Source organism: Chroicocephalus ridibundus, chromosome 9 (assembly GCF_963924245.1).
Source record: "Chroicocephalus ridibundus chromosome 9, bChrRid1.1, whole genome shotgun sequence".
Taxonomy (NCBI): Eukaryota; Metazoa; Chordata; class Aves; order Charadriiformes; family Laridae; genus Chroicocephalus; species Chroicocephalus ridibundus.
In genome coordinates, this window is record NC_086292.1 from 15,502,963 (window position 1) to 15,527,275 (window position 24,313).

The 24,313-nt window shown below is 40.5% G+C and overlaps 1 long non-coding RNA gene across 9 annotated transcripts in view; it reads right to left on the reverse strand.

Moving 5' to 3' along the window:
* LOC134520540 (uncharacterized) overlaps positions 1–24,313 on the reverse strand; it is an 89,131-nt gene that overhangs the window by 14,880 nt on the left and 49,938 nt on the right. For 7 of the 9 annotated variants that reach the window (XR_010072463.1, XR_010072460.1, XR_010072459.1 and 4 more), the window contains 2 exons: positions 22,610–22,686; positions 20,798–20,883 (listed from right to left, as the gene is read on the reverse strand). This is a non-coding gene — a long non-coding RNA (uncharacterized LOC134520540). The remainder of the gene's footprint in view (positions 1–20,797; positions 20,884–22,609; positions 22,687–24,313) is intronic. The other 2 variants (XR_010072461.1, XR_010072462.1) reach the window with 1 other exon arrangement.

Genomic DNA, 24,313 nt, shown 5'->3' on the forward strand with positions numbered 1-24,313 from the left:
ATACGGATTTCTGTTGGTCACCTACAATTTAAAGAATTCATCCTCCATATTATTACACTTTACGGCTCTCAGGACGTATTAATTAACATGCTAAATTAACTTAAATTCTTGCTGCCTTAAAATTGAATAGAGAATTCATTCCTCTCGTTCTTATTCTCCCTCTTTTCCCAGATTACTTTAAAAGTAAAGTAATTATTGCTGGTGTGCGTGGCTTGACCCTTCCCAGGGTGGGAAATCTCCCAGGCTTGCATTTCATCACTTGCTAACCTAGAACGGGAGCAGCTCATCTGCTCTGCTGTGGCGCAACTCTGCCTGAATGCAGGTACACATGGATCTTAAAGAAAACATAAATCTACAACAGATATGAGGGAATTAATAGAGGTGAACAGTGATTTGGAGGGGAATAAACCAGAGCTGAAAGCCAGTGTACTGCAATACCAGTGGTGCAAAGAATGTCAAGGAAATGAGCTTAGCCATAGCTTTTTTTCTTTTTTTTTTCTTTTTCTTTTTTTTTTTCACCTTGTTCTAATTGCTTTGATTTATGGCTTTGCTTAACTTACTTTCACCAAAAATCATCAGGCAGAATAAAAGAAACCTTGATCGCTGCCTGCCGAGCTGCAGCTGACTGGCAAGTATCGCTTCTCCGAAGGTAACCGGATGCAATCACTCCCATGGGGCAGAAAGCAGGAGTTTGGAAACGACTCTCCATTTTACACGGCGTTTCTATAGCTGTAAAAGCTCCATGTTCCATATTATTAACCTCTTTCTATTCAAGGTTCCAGAAAAGGTGGCGGTGTCAGCTACCCAACCTGAAGTTCGAGACCTTTATGGGTAAGGCAACATTTTAGAGCATAATAACTACACAAAATCCTTATCAAAGATTGTCAGAGAGTTGGAATTACCAGCGGTTATCAGTCAATAATTGTTAGAGTAACTGATGGGTAAGCGGTAACCCTTCACATGCAATTCTTCTGTGGGAATGAGAAAAGCAGCTGGAAGGAATTCATAACAAGAATCTTGCAGAGCTCAGAGAAATGTGATGTATAAACAGATTATTATTTCCTGTGGATATTGATGATAAATGAACTGGATTTGGTATGTCTAGGAAATATCACCGCGCTCTAAGCCATCTGAACTCCCTGTGGCTCAAGGTAAAAACCTCTCCTCTAACATATGAGAACCCAGCACAAAGAAAGCACTAAATATCTGGGTCACTCAAAATACAAAAGTTGAACATTCCTCTTGCATACTTTTCATTTAATTAATCTTTCCTGCGGGTTTTCAGTGTAATGAGTCATTGATTGTCGCACGGAGTGCTTTATAGGGTAAATTAATTCACATAAGAGAAACAATAAGAAGTGCTAGGTAGCGAGATAAATAAATAAAACGTGAAGTGTGTTGGTCATCTGGTTGCAAGTCAGCCCCAGGGGACCACCCGTATCTGTAAATCAGCTGCTCAGTGAGCACTACCAACACCTGCACTCCTCTTTCCTCATCTCTACCTATACCTACAGCTTTATATAATATGAAAAATCCCCATAGAAAAAGCAAAAATAATCAAAGCTGTATCCCTCAGCTGGAAATTAGATAACCTATAACAAGATGATATCTAATTACATGAGAAAACATATGCAAAAAATGGCTTTTCCATTTAGTTTAGAGGAAACTTCTATTCAGTGCATGGTCACTCAGTTCAGTGTAATAAACAGCATTTCTAAAAAGGAAATGAGGCAGGAAGAGTAGAATACCTACGTTTATGGTTAAAAAGAGAAAAGGCTGATATTTGGAGAAACTGGTTGTACCCATAAAATTAATCTTAAAATACTTTTATGGGCATGGGCCAGGTCTAAAGATATTACCTCGCTTTTCACAGTGCTTCCAAAAAGACTAAATTCTCCTGAAAAAAGACGTTGACACGAGAAACGTGCTCAATGCAAAGATGAAAAAGGTGCCACCTTCCTCCTTGGCACACGTCTGGTTCTTCCTTAGCTTAAGTCATATCAGGTATATGTCAGTATATTTACATGGAGAACATGGATTACCAAGCCAGTCAGCAAAGAGTAAATTTGCAGCTGGACTTCAAGGATTACACACAAGGAAAAAACTACACCAAAGCAACAATATAATTCCCCATGACCTTACCTTGAGACTAGTCACCTTGCAAACTTGCTTGGATCACAAAATATTTTGTACCACTAAAAATATTTAGGAGATGGCAGGGTTATAGTTTATGAAGATCCCAAGCTCCCTGCAGTGTTAAACTGTATAAATCCAGACTAAATGTTGCCTCGTATTTTGACCGTACATGGAGCTACAGCATACGTGCATATGTTAGCTCCTTTGATGGTTTTCAACATTGAGAAGGGTTCCTATCATGCTGTGAGGGTATTTATTTGCATTGGTCTCATTTTATCTCTGCGAGGCATGTCCTTTGCTGTCCACAGCCTTGGAAACTGAATTTTAGATGTTTGCCAGAAACATGCCATGAACATCCAAGCAAGCAAAGGTAACAACCGTGCCACAGAGAAAAAAAAAAAAAAAAAAAAAAGAATACCTTTATGCAGGAAAATATTCATAGAAATCCCAGTCTAAGCAGGGAGAAATGCTAAATTCAAGAAATAAATTAGTCATCTATAATATGCGCTCAGACCTAGCCTGAAATGTGCTATTAACTCATTTTATACTGCAAAACTCTAGGGGCAAGAGCCACATCTTCCACTACAGGATTTGTACAGTCAAATTAAAGGACGTTAATGGTACTCACCAAGCACTAGCGCTATGAGGTGGCCTTACCGAGCAAACTCTGAGCCCGTGGCGCTGATGGTCTTGAATAACTCCCATTTGTGTGAGATCCTTCTTACAGTAATGAACAGTTATCAGGCTACGTAAAAGCTGAATTAGGAACCCCCAATTTGAAATACAGTATTTAAAACATAGCAAGGAGTCCTTTCCCTCCCTGGAGATCACTGGTGTCCCAAACAAATGGAAGGATTATAACAAGCCATTGTGCATTATTTTCTGTTTCTCAATGACCTCGTTCCCATGCTCTCTGCAATTCTGAGATGGGAAACTAAAGCTCGAGGGTAGATCTTCAGCTGGAGTAATTCAGCCCTGCTCGCCGTGTCGGTACACAGCAGGGAGAGAGCATCTCCTAGTCAACACATGAAACTCGGAAACTTTAATTTCTTGGCCTGAATAAAATGCGGAAGATGCCTTTTCAACATCAACAAACAGGTGAGTAGGAACATATTTACAAACATGAATTTTGGGGTGACTTCAACGACAGAAATTTTGCTTTTTGACAACTCACAAAGTTGGGGTGCATTTCTCAGAAGAATTGCATAGGTTTTAATTTTTGGCCTGGGACTGGTTACGTGATGCAGTTCAAATGACTGTTGACATAGGGCTTTTTTTTTCCAGGTTTGTTTGATTATTACTATTAATATAGGCATGTGGTGAGAACATTCAGAGAAAGAGCTGCATTCTGCCTTATTATTATCTTGGTAAAATATTTTTTATTTTCTTAAAATTGTGTATGTTGCACACTGATGATCCTTGCAATGCCTTACAAATAATGCATTTATACATCATTTAAATCACACGTTATAATTTATAGGTTAGTTATTTTATTTTGGTGCCAATCAAAATGGGAAGCTGTATGAAAAAGCTTAGATTAGGAGAAAGAGATTTTTCATGGTAAGCTTTGATAAACTAATGATGATATTATAAGAGCTACCACAGAAAAACCTGCCAACTAATAATTAGCTTGTTCCTGTTTATTTAAATGTTCCACCTTGTGCTGTTTTGTAAAAAGTTAATAATTACAGCATAGTTATGTAAATAGGTGAGTCTGCACTAGCTAAAACCTGAAACGCTGAACTGCAGTTCTACCTCATCTGTGAAGAATGGATATTGAGACTTCAGCCTTTTTTTATTGCAGCATACAACACCCTTCTGAAGAGGTGTTTGATGTTTTGTCCCAATAACTCCCGTCAGATTGGCAGGGTGAAGACGACCACCCAAGCCCCGTCCCAGCACAGACACAGGGATGGTTTTGAACCAGCGCTGCCTTTGCAGAGACTTCAGTGCTGATGTTGCTGGGTCAGCACAGACAGGGGCACACACGGCAGCTGAGCAGGCACGCAGAAAATCACTGTAAAGTAATTTCCTCCTCAGTCTGCCTTGCCCTCACCCCACCAGGCTGGAAGATCCAGTGGCTTCCAGTGGTTCCCAGAGCACACACATGAGATGGTGGTGGTTCTGCTAGGCAGCCACCTGCTCTCTTGTCATCCACAAGCTAAAATACATTCAAAAAAATCTTAATTAAACATTTTCATTTACATATCCTTTTCTGTATTTGTCCCCGAGATCTTATCAAACACCCATAGGATGAGAAATGAGCTGCTGTTAATCAGCTACATTGTCCCCATAATAAAAGTTATTCTTGAGGAACCAACTCTCCCAACATCATGAACCCCAAAACGTACCCATGTGCTCAGACCCCAGGGGAGCACAGGCATCCTGGCTGCTCCTAAAAAGCCTCCTAGCAGAGACCTGGACAAAGCACACGTCTCTGACTCCTGGAGACTGCCCAAACACAGCTGCTACTCTCTGCTCGCTGCCCGTGCCACGGTGGTTAAATGCTGACACTGCTCACTGCCTCCCTCGTATATGGCAGACCTCTGGCAGCTGTTGATGAATGCGGTTTCAGGATGAGCTGTGTTAGTTCACATGTATTTGTACTTGTAAAGCCACCTCCTGCTGTGACCCAGCCAACCACGGCCATATGGACCAGTGGGAGCCCCGCTGGCTACGTGTGCAGATAGCCCTTTGGTCAGATTTGGCAGCAGGACTATCCAGCGGCCCTCCACACTATGCAGAGTCACCTCCATAAATCATGGACTACCATGCATCTCTTCAGCAATCTAGAGGCCGTCCATCTGGACCATGGGCACAGACCTCCACCTCTTGGCATCAAGGTGGTGGGCAATGGTAGCAAGGCAGCTTGGGCAGCCCAGGATGCTAAATGCTCTCCGTGGTAAAGGGATGCTCTCAGAGCAATGCAAGGCACCAGCTCAAATCATCTCAAGCCCTAGACGAGCCCTAGTCTTCCCATCACCCTTGAAAGAACCGTTGGGGAGCAAGTCCACCTCAACTGACATCATCCTTTCTGCATAGAGAAACTCAAGTGCTTGGAAAACAAACTTTCCTCTTACAAAGAAGAAAACACCTGTCACACTTGCCCCTTCCAACCTTTTTGCTGCCTAGAACAAATTGTTGCTGCTGATGTTGTTGCATTCCTGCAGAAAGGAGCAGATTAGCCTATAAGGTTTAGAAATATCATTTGCCTTCTTCCCCACAGATGGCAAACTCTTTGGTTTCTGCCACCAGTAAACATAAAAATAAATCATCAAGATATGATCTGCTAACATATTCAAAATGATGTTTGGCCTGAATATTTTTTTTTTTAGCTTCAAACATCAATTTCATTTTGTAATGAATACATGCTTCGTCTCATAACATTTCATTTTTCATACATTTAGCAAAATTGCTTAACTGATACATTTTTTCCAAAACAGCGTTATTTCTACCCTAAAAACACACAAATCAAAGACTCACACACTTATATAATGTACAGAATTCCCTACTGTTGGTTCCATTGCTACGTTATAAAATATTCATAATATTTTTTTTTTCCCCCCACAAAATGAATTTGGTATCCTGACTTCTTTACGTAAATCACACTAAGACACATGGATAAAACTTTATGGGCGTCTCCGTGCAGCTATTTCTAGTTTTACTTGCTCCCCTCTCCGAAGCAGAGCCTCCCCCAGCACCGACCCGGGCGCTCTGGTGCCATATCGGAAACACCAGCAAGGCACATCCAGCCCTCACTTCCCAAGCTTAACGTCCTTTGCAATTCTTGTCTGAGCAGTTGTTCGCTGAAGACAAGAAGACTTATTTCTATTCATTCCCTGCATAATCCACCTCATGAATTTACACCTCACCTACCCGCACATTCAAGGATCCAGAAATACAAAATATTTCCCACTGTGTTTTAAACCCACATCCTCCTGGATACAAGATAAGAGCTTAATAGCTTTGACACTGCACTGTTTTCATATTCATGCATAAGTTATGGATACAGCAACAGATCAGCACTCCTTTGTGCCTCTCATTGGCTCTGGTTCGCTGCCTTAAACTGTCTGAGTCAAGGCCACGTTTTAATGCCATAGACGCTCTATTCAAATACCAGTATGACCACATTTTAAAAGCCACCCTGTACCACTTCATTGCCGCAGATGTCCTTTACATCTGGCAAGGGCCGTTTCTCTGCATGTCAACAGTAATTCAGTTTAACAGCTGTCTCTTTTGACAAGCTTAGTGTCAGACTCTAAAATGACAGGGTGACAGTTTTCCTTTTCTTTAACAGAACATAGTGCAAATTAACCATTTGAATGCAGGAGCACTGAACGCCTCCCGAATACAGTTTTCAGAGTCAACTGAATAGGATTTAGGAATTGTTGGTATTAACAACCAAAGCTGAAAACCTGTAGGGTCTGGCAAATCAGGGCACTTTTCCTGTAATTGAGATTCGTACCTGAAATCTAAATGTTTGACGTCCACAAAACCTTAAATTGAGACGAAATATATGTCAGAGGTAAACACTGGGAATTTGCAAACAGGTATGATTGGTACTTTTCCTGCATTGCATAAATACAAGGGAGAACTTTCTGTATATTTAGTTAAAATACTGGTTAATACAGTAGCTAGAGGTACCGTGTGTATCAGCTTTCAAATGGCACACTGTACACACACATATTTTCCACAAATGCCAGATGTACAAAAGCACCTCAGCATAATTTCTCCAGAACTAAAACTATGCCTGAGATAATACTGTACATCTTAATGATTGAAACCTTTAGCACAAAAACCAGCTTGTGGACAGTAACAAAGTGCCACCGTGATGTATGAATCTCCAGTAAATGCTACAAAAACACCGCTTTAATCTGGTGCAAGAGTGAGCTTTATGACGCTGGCTGTGTATTAGGCTCACATAAAAGTGAATTAAAAAAAAATATAAACATTACACTACACGTATTTAATCCGCATACTGATGTAAGTTGTACGGTGAGCCACTTTGTCGCGCTAATGTTATACCATGGCTGCCACAACGAGGAGGAACGAGGCTTCCCTGATTTGGTTCTTGTTCTATCAAAACCAATGGCAAACCTCAAAGCAACTGCAGTGGGACTGAACTCCAGCTCACACAATATATGTGATTTTAAAGAACTATGAAAGCCTTTCTGCTGCTTGCTGCTGGGTAAGCAGTTCCATCAAAAGCACTACCAAAAAAAAACGGGTTGAAAGGATGACACAGAGAGCATAACATTTAAATGCCTTTAGTAATTGCTTTTGTTTGCTTATTTATATGTTGCCTTAAGTATTTGTATTTGTTACCCATTGCCATAGCATCTGGGCATCTGATAATATTTGGAAAGATTCACCATCAAATGCCTATTACTATCTCTAAAAGGCGTGTTTGTTTCCATGAGATTTCTCATGAACTCTTCAGTCTCATAATACAGCCAAGTTCTTCCTCTTTTATTCATCTCTCTCTAACACATAACTGGTCATGACCTGCAGAAGAATTCATTTATGCCCAACCACTCCATAGCCAGGTCTCTCATACAGTAAAACTCGCGTGTCCCTGCTCTGCTGGGACAGAGATGCTGACGGTGCTGAGCTCCCTACTGGCTCCTCTCTTACCCAACGTGCCCTGTCTTTTCCATAGCCCGGGAATTCATACTTTCATAGCCAGAGGTGAGCCTGTGCGAAGGGAACATATCGCTAACATTTTATTAATATATCATGAAGCTAAGTCAGCTGCAAACACGTATTTTTAGCGCAACATCAGCCCCATGGGAGTGAGCAGGTTGCTGGGTTTGGAGAGGTAGGTTGTTATTAGTGCTGCACACTTTGAGCTTGGCTACACCATAGCATATATAATCATTTAAAATATTTAACTTCCCTAAAATCTATCAGACGCCTGAAACACTAATAATTCTATAACTTAAGCTAAACAGAGTACTATTCAGCTGTAAATTTTATGGCTACTATCTCCACCTCTTATGAAGTGTGAAAAGAGGCTTCATATCTGTCAGTCTTTTCTCAGAAATGACTTTCGCTGATTACTTAAACTTTCGTTAAATAAGCTTTCCACAAGCTGTAAAAACAGAACACAGTAGGGAAAAAATTGGCTCTCTTTTAAAAGTGCTGTAAAGTCTCTTTTTGAATGAGTAATTAGAAATGTGTAAACTCTTTTATGGATATGTGAGAAGCGCACACAAAAAAATTTGACATTCCATGCAAGTATTTCTGTGTGCTATCAGATTTCATTGTATTTCGCAGAGACCAAAACTATACAGACCCAAAATACACATACATTAGTGGACATGGGTTATTTGCCAAGAAGGAATTTACATACAGTACAAGGAAAACATCCTAATTTAAATCTACGACAATGGATACTCACATTCTTAAAGAGAAATCAGAGTTGTTTGTCTTTCTGCTCATATTTATACAGATTGCAAAGCTGTTGACAGAGCACGATTCGAGCTGGGCCTTTCCAACTGCTTACTGTTATTTTTATTGCCATTGTCAGCTATCTTTTCCGTATCGAGAATCGAGCTCAGATGAAGACGTCCTGATTTCCCAAACCCCTACATGAACACAAAGAGACGCCGTGTGCCCCGGCGGTCAGGCAGGGAGCGGGCAGCAAGGAAACCCGAGTCCCACTGCTGACCCTCATCCCCTTGAAAACTCCCAAAAATCCTTACCTAAACCAATGCACTTTTCCATCTTCATTTCTACACACACACACACACACAAGTCGTCCGTCCCCAAATGAGAGTCTGCAGATGCTCCGTGACCCCCTTGTACCATCATCGCTTTCAATTCCTCTCCCTCCCCTTAAAACTCACATTATTTGTGCTGAAAACTTGCTTTGACTTTAAACCTCATGATCAGCTGCATGGCAGGGGGGCAAGTATCTTCATCGAAAAATAAGTGAAAGAAACCTATAGACAAGGGAAGATGGGTGCTACCCCTGTGTGATTTCCCACCTCCCCAGGAGAGGGGACAGGGCATCTCGGGGACACCAAGATGGAAAGCCTCCCCCCTCCAAAGTGGTAGGATGTTTGCTCGAAAAGCCGGTGGATGTCACGCTGTGTACACGTACTGTGCACTATAAATAGTAATGTCTTCTACGCTCCTCTCCATGGAAAAACCTGCAGGAGGGCAAATAGTCTCAAATCTGTGTAGTTTTCCAGCCAAAGAGAGCCAGTCTCATTCCCTCCTCGGTGGGGAAGCCGTAGGTAGGGGGTATGCCCCTCCAACCCCGTGGAGTCGGAGGAGCCAGAGGAAAAAGCAGGTCCCAGGTAATGACTCTGAGGGTGAAGAGCTGCCCCCCGCCCGCTCCCCAGCCTCCCCTTCCCCAGCGGGTCCGGCGGCCGTTTGCCTTCCCCCCGCCATGAGCAAACTCGGCCCCTCTTCGAAAAGGTGCATCATTACGCAGGCAGCATGAGCGGCCTCGCAGCTCCTCGCTCCCCAAAGCATCCCTGTTCGAGGGGAGCGTGCCCCGAGGAGCAGCTGCTGCCAGCTGCTGCTCCCCCTCCGACCCCCACAGATTTCCAGCACGGAAATGGTGCTGAGGACTCCCAGGGAGAGCAAAGAGCACCGCAGCGCGCTCTCCCTTCTCCCAGTAAAGACCTTAGTGCCATTATTATTTATTTTTTTTCAGTCCCCAAGAGAGTGACTCAGACCCCACCTGCACAGTTCAATAGTCCTGTTGCTGGCAGAGCAATGCCACCGCTCCTGCTCCCCACGACGCCGCTCCGAGCAAGTTCTCTGGCAGTGCATTCCCAGGCGCAATTCAGTGCCAAGTCGGTTATAAAACCAACGACAGCGCGAATGTTTTCGAGTAGAAGAACAAAAGTACGAGAAAGGGAAAAGCTTCACACATCTTTAGTGTGGAGAATGTATTTAGTGCTCCCAGAAGCTATTAGATGGGATGATGCAGGCAATTTATTGTTTTGTCAATACCTTTTATTTTGATTTAATAACTTACAAAACCTATGGTCTATCTGTAGCGCAGCCTCAACTTTCTTTACACAACCCCACTTAACTTTCAAACGCTTTAACTTTCAGGTCAAATCTCTGTCATATTGATAAATGGGTCTATTTAAATTTTTATCACTGAAGAATTCTCTCTGGTGTATTTTTCACTATCAGATTTCACGCACAAAATAACAGGATACTTATTATTTTTTGTTATCCACCACACACACACAAAAACAAGAGTCACTACAAAAAGCACAGATTCATGGGGAAGCATCTGTAATTTGTCTGTAATAGTCTCATTCCTACAGACATTTCATACGGAGAGAGGTAGGATACATTCAGCAATAAAGTGTAAGAACACAGGGCAGAAAGACCTACTATAGGCTATATACACGAACTGCAAATTATCCGCGTGCTAACAAGTAAACGAGTCAAAGTATTTTACCCCCACCCTCCCGAGGCATTACGATGCATGAAGTTTAATCTTATTTTGGCTATCTGACTATTGCTTCATTAAGCAAACTAAGAAAAACTGCTGCAAAGTCAACAAATTTTTAGATACTACTGTAAATAATCACCTGGCTTTCCTGCCAATAATCGGGACCAAATATACAATCCTTATAGCCCTAAGTATGCTATATATGTTTAACCTTTACTTTAAAATGCTATTAAATGCTGAACGCTGTGGCTACTGTAAAGATAGTAAAAACAGATACTGCAGGAATATAACAGTGTTTAATGACAAGTTACAAAGAGTTCTACTGAAAGAAAAGCAAGAGCAAGAAAGGTTAAATAAACAGAAACCACAGTACTTCCCATCTTTCTTACATTAACTTTCAATAACTATAAAGTAAAATTTCTGCTATATATGAGTTGATTTCCCAGATCTGTGCATTAAATATTTACTTCTAACTATAAAGTTATGTGAGACCCAAACAAAAACTAATTTGCATTATTAATGATGCAAGAAATGTGATGTTCAGTCCCTTAAGATTCATAATAAAGAAGAAAATGTTGGAGATTTACTTTCTTTCTTCATTTTAAAAGGCAAGTTAAAACGATAAAACTTATTTAATTAACAGAGACTCTATTTATGAATTAGTTGTTTCTGCCAGCAAGAATGTTTTTAAAAAAAAACTGTCTGAAATGAGACTGAGACTACAAAGAGTCCATTTTCAGCTTGGGAGTCTCAAGGGAAAAATCAAAGGGTTTCTTTCTTTCAACAGTTTGGGTGAGATGATATTTTGAGATGTTGACAGCTGCCAAACTGCAGAACCAGTGAAGACCTACCAAACTGAAATCATTTTTATCCTTTTGAATTTTTCTCAATATCCAGCTCGACTTCCTTTTACAGCTCACAACCAAAATTTCTACTCAGTTAAAAGGTTTTTCCTTTCCTTCAATGCTCATGTCTACTGCTTTGGGACAAAAATGAACTCTCTCTCTCTTCTAAAATTAACCGTAAATAATAGAGAACCATTATTACTACCTATTAGTAGTGTTTCTATTATAGTAATGTATTAATTGCATTCCTTTTCTTCCTTCTTATGTGCTCAGTGTGGAACCAAATTTCAACAGTTAATCATCTTAATCATCTCTATCACACTGGATGTTCTCACTCTGTTTACTTACAAGATATTAGTAAAACAGAACTAACCATCTTTGCTCTAATAAACAAAGTAGAAGTAAAAGCCAACATTTAAAACTTGTTTTCTATTTTTCTGACAGAAGCTGTTTATTAGATTCAAAACAAGCCAGCCTTCAGTAAATAATAATAACAACACCAACGCTTCATATTCCATTTGCTTGCTAAATCCTGGTTTCCACTGCTAAAGCCATCCCTCCTTTTCTAGCTCCTTCATCTCAACTGGCCCCATGACCAGCCTTGTGGTAGCTTCTCACCTGCTTCAGAGATCTGCCCCATGCTTCCTCTTAAAGCCTCTTCCCCCGCAGACAACCAGCCTGTGTTTTTCCTTCTTCATCACATATTCATTAACCAAATCAAAGTCGAACAAGCCCTTTCCTCTCATTGTTCAAGCTGTCAGCGTCGGCAACAGCCTCTGCTTCGGCTTCTTCCACCTGCTTCTACCTTCTTCCCAGCCTTCCCCCGTGTCCTCCCCTCTTGCTGTCACACCTGTCTTGAAGAAGACCTCTTTAATCCTCCTACAAGCAACAATTTCTTTCTAAACTTGTCCTTTAAGAGTCCGTCCCAGGCATCCTTCTGCCCTGTTCCCCTCTTAACCCTATGCACACTCCCTTCCTGTACGCTGGTAGGACCTGTCTCCGTTTGGTTCACTCCCACCAAAACCAGCTCACACAACACCAGGCTGAAGAAAGCCAAGAGTCACCCTCCAGAAGGGGAAGGGCAGAGCCCTGCTGGGGGTGAGCCTCCAGCGCTGCTTCAGCGGATCCAATTTCTGATGTTCTTTGCTGTTACAGCACTGACCATGAACGAGTATCTTCTGCGCTTGTGACCCTCACCACTGTGATACAGAGGACCTTCTGGATTCCTGTAACAAGGCATTTCTGTGCTCAGCTTTGTGAGATAGGATGCAAATATTATTTGAAAATAAGATGACTGACTTCTGCTGGCACAAACTCCTCAGAATTTGGATTAACTGCACTTTGGGGCACTTTTTTATTAAAAAAACCCTTTATGTTTAATTAAAAAATAATTCAAGAACAGAGGTTCAAATATTGGCCACTGCAGATATTCACTATTTGAAAAGATTTTCAAAATACATTTTCTTGTGAATTATCATGAGAGCTTAACGCACAGCGAAGATGGTGATGTGAGAGAGAGGATAATATCCCCAGCTATACTTACCGACCTCTTCCGATCAGCGATCCAAGGACTAACTCACAGTCACATGATGAATTAGGATGGATCTATATCAAATTTGCCAGCAGCAGGGCAGATCATGGCCATCAGGTCCCAGCAATGCTGCTCCCCCAGGACAAACACACAACAGGCGTCAAACAAGAGTTGCGTTTGCCTCCCCTTACTCCCCTGCGCTAGCTCTAGACATTTACATTTGAAAATAGTATCTGCCACTCCCACAAACCAGGTATTTTTCTTTTCTGTCTGAACCCGAATTAAAAAAAAAATCCAAATCTACGGGTGTTTGACCTGAAAGCGTGGTAGAAGGAAACTGTTGGGATAATGTTCTGGCATCAACGTGGCACGAGAAAGGAAGAGAAAATGGGCGGTGAGAAAGCAAATCCTGTTGAAATATGATTAAGTGACACTGAAGATAGGGAAAACCATGAAAACTAAAGGGCAGGCAAAGGGGATTTTAAGTGCAATATAAAAGGGGATTTGCGGGACATGTAATTGCTCCTTTAAATGTTGATTAAACATAGATTGGGTTTTTGCCTCTCATTTACAGTCACAGATCATTTTGTTTCTGTCTGTGCCCTCTGCAGGCACCAATGCAAGCTGAAGGTGCTCGGCACTTTTGTATCTACTGCATGTTTATGTTCTATTCTCGCTCCCTAAGCACATTTACAAGTAAAGATGAAAACAGGAGGCATAAAGAGAAGAATGTGCCATGAAGTATCTCCAGCATTCTGAGGAAAAAAAGGCTCATGATTTTCTGTAAGATGATGGTTAAATTGCAACCACACTCCAAATCAAGCTTTATCAATTGCCATTTCTGACTAGGCAAGCCTGGCTTCTGGTTGTGTTTTTCCTTACATGCCATTTGCCGAAGTAGAAAGTCTGCTGGAAGTATTAAGGGATGGAGGAACTTGTTTTAATTATTTTTTTTTGTTAAATTCTTTGTGCTGATGCAACCCGCAACGTATTTCAATGAATTACTAATTGTGAGTGAATCATCATTGATTGTGAGTGAATCTTAGCATTGAGAGAAACTGTCTTTATTCTCCCCTTTCCGTACCTGCCCACCTCCACCAAACCCAGCCCTCGCTGTGCCATTTTTCTTTGAAGGCCATTCACAGACCTAAGCGGACTAGGGCAAACAGCCCTCCTGTTCCCAGGTGGGACAACCTGCTCAAGAGGCGGCCTTCCAAAGTGTTTAATCTCATCATTTCTATTATTTTCTCTTCTCCTCCAGATAAGAACATTTCATTCAATCTTTAAATTCAACAGGATCCCTGGTGGAGGGGAAAGACATGGAGGGAGGGAGGAATGGATGGAGGGAGGGAGGGAGGAAGGGAGGAAATACCTCATGTCTCTTTTGGGGACAGTCCCATGCATTTTACTGAATTTTTCTGCCATCTTAACTCCAAGGGGTTCCTCAAACCCCTCTTCATGCTGTGTTGCTCACTCTGCTCCAACACAAACTCAGGATGGAGGAAAGGCGGGTGCGTGCAGACAGGGCTAGTTGCCCCAGCGCTCCAGAAGAGGAGACCTCCCTACCAACCCTGCAAAACTAACATTATACCGAGATAAATATGTAGCTTTCTCTGAGTATCAAATCTGCATTTTATTTTTTTTACTTTGTATGGGAAATCCTGACTCACGCCTGTGGCTGGGATTGGGCATGTGTGATACGTGCTTATCTAGTATTGCTTGTGGCCAGTTAGAAAAATCTTATAATCCACCACAGGTTTAAAACATAATTTAAACCTGCCAAGTCTCATAACTTCCAAGAAGGCAAATTTACCATAAAGAGAATGGTTTCCACGTTCTAGATTTTATATTCAGATCTCTGGCACACAGGCTTGCCACCAAAGAAATCTTTTATGCACGCACATAATCAACGGAAGCCTTCATTTTTGCTGCGGTTAGATTTAACGTGATAATGAATATTCCAGTGTCAGCTCTGGGTAAACGGATGGGGTTTCACCTCAGATTCCCTCCTTTAAATATCTCAACGCAGGCACACGCTTGCTGAGTGGTAAATAATTTAGCAGCACCAGCAGAAGGACACCTGAGATGTGTTCAGCACGCAGGCGTACCTGCCTCGCTCCTCTACTGCCCCGTGTTCCTGCTCGTGTAAACAGCACCAGCAGCGCAGCAAAGAGTGTAAAGGCTTGATTACCTATTTATACCTGCCCCTTGCAATGGAGGGCACACAGAAAAAAACACACGGCTTCAGCAAGCTGCCTGCGGAAAAACTCCCCCCAGTGCACCACGGTCACCCATGAAGGTCCCATTGGGCTCAGCGCTGCTCAGCCGGTTCCAGAGGGACACAGAAGGTCTGGGCAGGGAAGCTCGGTGGTGTTGTCCCAGACTAATGCCAGAGCCATGAGGAACACACGTTCCCTAATTAGCTACATTTATTTTTATTATAATTTGCAGAACTGCAGATGATACTTCGCATTCATTTGGGAGTCCCTCTGTAGTTTGCAAACATTTACCCACCCCATATGAGGTAAATTCCTTCACGCTAATTTTGTGGACGTGGAATGCAGCTGAATTAATATTACTGTGGAAACCTTTGCTGCCAGATTTCCCTGCCTGTGTCACCATATTTTACCCTCGTTACCTTACTAGGGCTACCTGGGGCAGCGGCTTTCCAACATAATTGCTAGGTATCTGCTGCTTCTTTGGGCTTTTCACCTATTTTGCAATTATTGGCTGTTTTTTTCCTCTCCTTCTTTTTGCCAGTTTCAAGTTTCCACTCCGACACCAAATGCTTTCCTCTTTTTCTACCGCTGTTAACACTAGGCAGATCAAACAAACACAAAAGTGTTTTCTCAAAAAATAATCATTAAGCATATCGTGTAGTTTAGTTCAAGTGACAGCTGAATATTTGTTTCATTAATAAGTAATTTGCAATTAATTCATGGAATCATTTCTAAAAGAACATTGTGATGTTTCCATGGTTTTAAAGTGGCAAAACACTAGTCATTTTTTTGACAAAATTTCTGTACAAATTGCTCCTATGCATCCACTGGGAAAATCCAAACGAGGAGTGTCCCCATGATGTGGGAAGGCAGCTCCCATGGCAAGGCACCTACATACAATATGCGAATAACTGCAGTATTTAGGATTTGAATTTCAGGTGTATGGATGCTCACGCTGCTCCATTCAAATTATTAGTAATGAAATTACTAAAGGTACCATTTTTTCCATTTAAGGCTCGTAAACAACTCCTCTCCATGCTGAAAAAAATAACAAAATCTCCAATACAAATTGTTCATTGGATCTCCTTTCAATCAAAATCATTGGACAAATGAATGATTGTTATCCTGCCATCTGAAACCAAAGATGCTCCACACCTCGCAAAGGCTTCTGAGGCTCTAAAATCACACCAGGAGTTATGGGCCACCTCTCCACCAGCTAAGCATGTCTCCCTTGGAGGTCCATCCTCAAGCCTATGAAGGTCATCTTCTGCCTGGTATGGAATAGGCACCATTTTTGCCCAGAGAAGTTGTGGATGCCCCATCCCTGGAGTTGTTCAAGGTCAGGCTGGATGGGGCTTTGAGCAATCTGGTCTAGTGGGAGGTGTCCCTGCCCAGGGCAGGGGGGTGGAACAAGATGATCTTTAAGGTCCTTTCCAACCCAAACCACTCTATGATTCTATTTTATTGACATTTTATTAAGAATTAAAAAGCAGTTTACCATCTTTCACAATGTTCTTTGTAACCTTATGAACTGAAGTGATTTGGGAATAAACAACACAGGAAGGTGTCTTTAATCCTGGACACCAGAACCGCTTCCACTCCAAACACCAGGACCTGATACCTGCCCAGCAAAGACTAGGACATTTCTAAGCCACAGAAACAATTACAATCGTTGCCATATCACCTTCTCAATAACCTTCCCCCAAAATTATAGGTTAGAGAGTTGTCTGTAATCATTAACTGCCTCAAGGAGAGAGACGCATTACCAAAGCAACAAACCTCTAATCAACAGAGTGGGAGCAGTGCAGAAGAGAAAAATAACTCCTTAACAAGCAAGTTGCAATAGTCTAAAAAAAAAAAAAAAAAAAAAAATCTGATTTGGCACATGTAGTTAGCACCCCACAGCTGCAAAATTAAAATGTTGGAAAAAGTGAACATCATAAATTTGTGCCTACTTGGGAATGCAATTTGCTAGAATTACACTTTCAGATGGAAGTGCTTACAGGTTTTCATATTCAGCAGCAAGAGGACCAATTATATTAACGAACAGCTCTGAAGTGACACAACAGAGAGCTGGTGAAAAAAATTATCAGATACTTGTTTTTCAATTAAAAATGAAAAAAATACATTTTTTTAAACTGAAAAAATGTCCAATTTCAAGCTATCCTAATTGAGATTAATAGATAGCTAACCTGGTGTCTGGAAAGCAAAGTTCTAGACCCTTTTATAAAAGTGTTTAACTGGAAGGGTGCTTTAATTTGTCAGAAAGATCAGGTTAAAATTAATATTTTAAAAATTGTTGCAATGCCATAACTTATGAGCTAAAAATTAATAAATTTGGATAAGAGAATCTATAAATTGTCTGTCAAGAAAACCTGGAAACAACCAGCTATTTTGTGTCTTCCGTCAATAACACTGTGCTTCGCTACACAACGATTTCCATGATAAGATGTGACTTTCCCTTGAATGCAATTTGCAACCTATTAGCTGGATCCAGTTTCCACTGAAGTAAATGAAAAGACTACCATTGACTTCAATGAGAGCTGGATTAGGCTCTGTTCACATTCACAGTGGAAAAAAAAAATCTTAATGATTATTTATGCCAGAAATTCCAGTGTAAAAAGCAAAATTGGTGCAAATGTGTTGAAGAATTTGAAGAGAAAAATGAGTACAGTGGATATAAAATATGATTCCACTAAAAATTATAACTTACTAATTACTCTGAATAAGCTTATAGAAATGCTATAGATGTAATTAAATGGCACAAATATACTTCCAAATCCAATTATAGCAATGGAGCTATGATTATACAGTTGCATTAAGAGTTAAAATAAAATATGATGCCAGATAAATGGTTATATTAGAAAGGTATTATTAGATTCTCTTGCATTTATTCACCATTGAGCGCCACCAACCCTTGAAGGGACAAATAGAAGAAAAGAGACAGAGGAGAAAGGCTGTTCGCTTGCTAAATATAGACAGTAACAACTGAGCTATTTCTACTAGAAAAGATAAAAGGAGAGGTACCAGCTACCAATACATGACTTGCACAACAAATCAAAACACTGACTCTTATTCACAGTCCTACAGCTCCACCAGAATTAACAACTTTTGTAAATACCAGAGCATAAAAGAAGTAAAACTTGAAAAGGATTTACTGCAGAAAGTTGAAAAATCGCAGAGAAAACACAATATACCAATAAAGAGCCAATTATTGCAACCATCAATATTCAGCAGTGGACCATCAGAGGAAAAGATATGCAGATTCAATTAGGAAAAAATACAGTCATGCCTATCATTTGGCAGAAGAGCATTACTTACACATACGAAAAGGGACACTCGCTTTATTTAGATGTTTAAATAATAATTTGATACTTTACCCATTATTGTCAAGAACTTAACAATTAGAGGAAACAAATACATGCACTGTCTTGAGTCCCTTTCTGATTTAACACTAAAACAAGTCACCCTTTGCTTCAGTCTCTCTTGTCCTTGAAATTCGTATTGACTTTATATATATATATTTTTTTTTATATATATATATATACACACACACACATTTATGTATATAGTGTATCAGGTTTGCCAACTTTTGAAACCCAAGAGAAATATTCACCAATTGCCAGAAACTGTTAGGTCATGCTTAAATGACTTACAACTTTACCTGTTTTTAAAATTCAAACATAAACCAGGCACGACATGCATGGGGGTTTTTTGTGAGAATTCCTCTCAGTGGATTCGTAAATGCTTGTTTAGAGGTTTCCCATTAATAAATACCTGCAGTTTATCCCTGTTTTCCAGTCACAAGGAGAGGGGTGGTTTATAATGGCACACAGACTGTACCTACACTCCCCAGGTACGTGTTGGGCCAGTAGCATAATAAAAAGACGGGGGGAAAAGAAGAAAAAAAAAAACCTAAAAATAGTCTTTTATTCTGCTTTTGCTGTTATATTATAAAGACAAACAGAAACCTCCACATGCTCAGCTATGCCTTAGCTAAGCAAATCTCATAAATGTCTGAATTTCCCATTATGGCCATGATTTCTAGAGGGAGATGAAATCTTTACCTCTCTCTAAATTGATGGGAGTCTCCCTCCTCCCTTCAGATGCCAGAATATGGAAGTAGAAGACTACCCCTCTGAAGGCTGTATTTTATAATACTCTGATGAGATGCCTTTTGATTTAGGGTTTGCATGAAGGAAGAAAAAAAAAAAAATCCATGTAGTCTGCCAGCTCATCTAACCCAACTTTAATCACTTACTGTGTAGACAGCTATATCTGAGCTAGTCATCTAAAATCCCTTTAAAGTCAATGGCGAGAAATAGATGTTTTTAGGATGCAATTAATTGATTGGAAGGAAGAAAGATCTATCATCTATGGAAAAGAATTGTGGCCCAGAGGATTCTGCTTTTCTCCATTTACTTTACAGGGAGTTCACACATTTGCATTGTAGTTGTCATCTAAAAGGGGTGAGAAGAATATCACCATTTTCTATTAACCAATCTCTCCTTTAAAAAAAAAAAAAATAATATCTCTTTTAACGTTCCCCTTCCCTTCTGTTTCTACACCTAGTCTATCCTGGGACATCAGTTCAATTTTTTACACTGTAAGCCCATTAAGCCTTCAAGGAAATGGATTCATTCATCAGGTGGCAATGAAAACTTCTGGATCATACATGACCACTCACCTGGGCCAGCAGAGCTGACCCATCATGTTTAAAAAACACATTAACGGAGAGTTTCATGACAATTATCACAGAAATATTCAGAACTGTGCAGATAAAGGAAAATTGCCTTCCATTTTACCACTCTCCCAAGGACCCATCGGCCCAGGACTCTAGGTCATGTCCAAAATGTACCAGAAAATTATGATGATTACATATAGCCTAATGAGCTGGGCTGTGGTGATTTTCATGGAGACAGAGAAAAATATTCCCCCTCAAGAGGTCATGGCACATCTGTCAACTTGAAAACATAGCAAACTTCAGGAGGAGGAAAAATTAATAATAATAAATTTGTCTTCATCAAGTAAGATCCAATGAAGTCAACCTGAAATAAGTTTTGCCAGACTTAAATATTGTGGAGACCCCCAACTGCCTTTCTTTCGCCTAATCTACCACCCAATGGATAGCCCTGTGCAATTTTGTTCTGCTTTTACAAGCTGGTGAACCAGCCTATTTCCTCTCACCCACCAAAGAGCAACCATTGTACTGAAGATCTTTGAGAAATCTGCCGCACACTCTGACATAAGGGAGTAAGTTTTGTTTCATGTTCTCCTTACGCTGGGGCATTCATCTTCAAAGTGCCTCGCACGCAACCATGGAGCCTTAGAAGCGTATCAGGGGCAATTCAAAGAGCTTTGCACGGAGCAGGAGGGGGTTCCTGTTCAAAGCTGCAGCCTTGCATCTGCCAGAGAAGAGCAGATTCAAAACCGAAGAGGTCACTTCACCTACCTGTAGTGGGATCTCATATTCAGAAGACTCCAACTAAAAATAAGGGATATTTAGACAGTGTGATAACTGAAACCCTCTAGGCAATGCTCTTTCTCTCTCTCCCTCACACACAGACACATACAGAGCCGTGTCTCCTTTAGAAAAAAAACCCAAAACTGTAGGAGACATAATGGCCTCCAGAAAACTTACAGATTAGCTCCATCTATAGCATCCTCCTGGTTTGAACACAAAAGTTTCCAATGAGCTGGACCAGCACAGACCTCTCTTCAAAACACCTGAAACAAAGAAACTGGAATAAGCAGTTGTTTAATATATGATAGAGTGGTAAAAACACGGATTTCTTTCAATTATCCAATTTAATGCTATATTTAATGCCATGGAGGAACTATCCCGCTTGGTTCAGAAATTACAATTACCTCTTCTGCCATCAGACCTGGAAGCCCCTAGATAACATACGGGCTGTGCTAGGGTGGGCCCTATCTAAACACAGAGTAAGAGAGCTGCTTTCCCCAGAATTTGTCATTTACATGGGAAATACAGAAAAGTACGGAAGCAAGTATTGTTCTCCTCATTTTATACAGGGAGAACTGAGACAAGGAGAGATGCGAGTTCATGTACAAGTAGATCAACAGATGTTTAATGCCATTGACAACGTTAAGGAAATCAGAAGTGGATTGCTAAGTGAAGCAGAAGTATAATAGTCCTGTGGCAGCTTTGTATCAGGCACTTGACTTTTTTAAAAAAAAAAAACAATTTAGATTAAATCTTTGTAACGCCTGCTTTTTGATAAGATGTAAGTAGCTCTGCATCTGCAAGGAAGTCTCATGTTTGCTACTGAGAGAGGACAGTGGCATCTATGGGACTTAATCCCACTGCCCTGAGTTGGCAGGCTCTAACCCTGATCCCCGTCCCATCACACATGTGGCACTAGCCACCTCCTTCCTCCTTCAAACATTCACTGCCTCAGGTACAGACCTCATCTCTGTATACTGTTCCTAACAACTGTAATAGTTCCTCAGTATCTAATGTCTTCGAGGACTTATTTTTTCTTTTTTTTTAAATAGTAGGTTAAAATGCACACCATCCTACAATCTATCCTCTATCCTCCTTTCTCAAACTCCTCTGACTTATGTTATGGTCTCATTAAAATCCGTAAAGCCTTTGGGACAGTCTTTGTCTGAATGGCGCTTCATATATACAGTCACATTACTACCGGTATGGTATATTTTTGTATTAGAAGTACCTGGCTTTGTTTTTCTTTTAAACTGATTTTTAACATGGCCTCCATTGCCACGTGCTTCATTTTGCTGCAGTGCTGACTGCGGTATTTCAGATTCAGCGTGCTTACTCTAAGTTCAGTTTATAACAGCAGGCCAAGATGCATCATAAACTTTATCTCTGATTCCCCTTCTTATGTAACATTTGTGTTTTCTCAAATTTTCCTACTTAGCACTGCAAATGATTCCTTTAAAGCATCTGATCAAATATATTGGGATCTGGGAGATAATTCCAAGATTTTAATTTAATTGTAGAATTATGCATGTACTACATATAATCTGTCACCATGTATAGCTTCGTTTGCTACAAGGCATCTCTCAAGAAGAGCTAACCATTTTGAGACCCTTTCATGCCATAAGGCTGCTAGAACACACACTATGCTGTACAACCTGCTTTCAGACTGTTTCAAAGCCTGCGTTTGCAATGTGTTTCCTTTTTTCCATATTTTGTTCTCATTTTTGTTGCTCTTGCAGTGACCTCACCTGGAGCAACGAGGCTGCAAGCCCCCCATAGGTCTTCACAGGAAGAGCAATTGGTGTATGCCCCATATGTTTCCCGGGTTGTAAAACAGCATAAAAGTATAAATGAAGAGCCTCGTACTATCTTTCTTCCTGCTGTGTGTAATCAAGCCAAAAAGTATCCCTTACTAAGAAGGAACCCGCAAATTACCTTGGCGTACCTGACCCACCAGCAGTAATACAACATTATTTTCCCCCCACTCACATCATTGGTGTGGAGCTGGATCTCCTGCTGAGCTCCTCCAGCAGGTCCGCAGTGCTGCTGGTCTGCATAATGCCTGGCTTGGATTTAAAAAAAAAAAAAAAAAAAAAAAAAAAAAAAAACCAAAAAAAAACACAACAAAATGAATTTGAATGAGATACAAACCTTTGCCACCAAAATATGTGAAATATTTTTTAAGAACTTTACATCATTTTACGTATTGCAGAATTGACCCCATATATCCGGGAAGTCTGAAACTGAAATAAGATTTAATGCGGCTAAGAAATAATCACAGGAAAGCATTTTGGATTCAGACAAGTATGAAGTAAGGCAGTCTATTTTATTCAAAGAAAGCTAAGGGTACCTTTCATTACATTCAACTACATCAATTACAGAGTGCTTTAATGGAAAAGGATTAAAATGTACAAAGGTAAAACAAACAGCATTACTGCAATGTCCAGTAGGAAACAACTTCCTTACGTGGCAGATAAGATTACAGAATTACTGAAAAAAGGAAGGAAGGAGGAATGGAAGGAAGGATTTCATGTACCTTGACCAGATTCACTGCAATGTGACGTAAACCCAGGACACTGCAGCACATACATTTTGGAAATTAGCCCCGGCATCACCATGCTGAACCTCATTGCCAGAGCTCGGATCTGAACTCTCTATTTCTGTATTTCCTATTTACTTCTAGCCAGAGAAGTATTATTTCATAAATGCTAAGTTTTAGATAATGTTCTGTTTCTTTAAGTCTCTTCAAATTGTGTCTGTACTGTCCCAGATCATTGCAAACTATTTACTTCACTTCTATCCACATTTTCACTTGCAGGATGTGTGCTATTCAGCCCTATATTCCTTAAAAGTTTGATAACAAGTTCTTCATATGCCTAATTTGGGCTTAATTCAAGGCTGGGGTAAATCGTTACAACTCAGAGGAAGTCAATAGGAGCACAGCGACTTACATCAGCTTTGTGTCGGTAAATACTGACAAGATTGATCTCAAATTTTTTCAGAACAAAAGATTTTTGAAGATGGATTAAACAACATAAACGCTGAGCTGTTTTGGTAGACTGCAAATGGCATAACACATGCATTGTGTGACATCTCTGAATTATCCCTTCGTGGTAATGTTGACATTACATGGTATTGACTCATGGAAGAAGCTTAAATACCCTTTTAAGTTTTCAAGACTCTTTGACAAAGCACTATTTCATTAACAAAATGTTAATGGAATCTAGGAAGCTTGAATATACAGTATAGCCTGCTGGTTTCAAGAAGTTCTGTTCACTCACCAAGAGACGTGACTGCAACAGAGGAACGTAATTCTTATTTTTAGGCCAACAGAAAAGGGAGCATCTCAAGCAGGACACTCATTGGTTGAAAAAGGAGGACCCAAAGCTACTTCCACAGAGCTCCACTAAAGGGCTACCACACCTTCTGCTGGAGAAGGTCAAAATAGCACAAACAAGAGAAAATACATCAATACAAGGTAAGCTAGGAGAGATAGCAGGGTTGACATTGCCTTGGAGCTAAGGCTTCTTGCTTGTGAAAAGGAGGAAGACCGAGAGAGCATCAGTATGAAGAAGACACGCTCTGGGGTTGTGTTTGGGAAAAGGTTAATTATGTGCCTACATCTAAAATTGTTGGCTGTCAGTATCCTGCTAATGACACAAATGGCTCTCAAATAAGTACAGGCTTTTATAT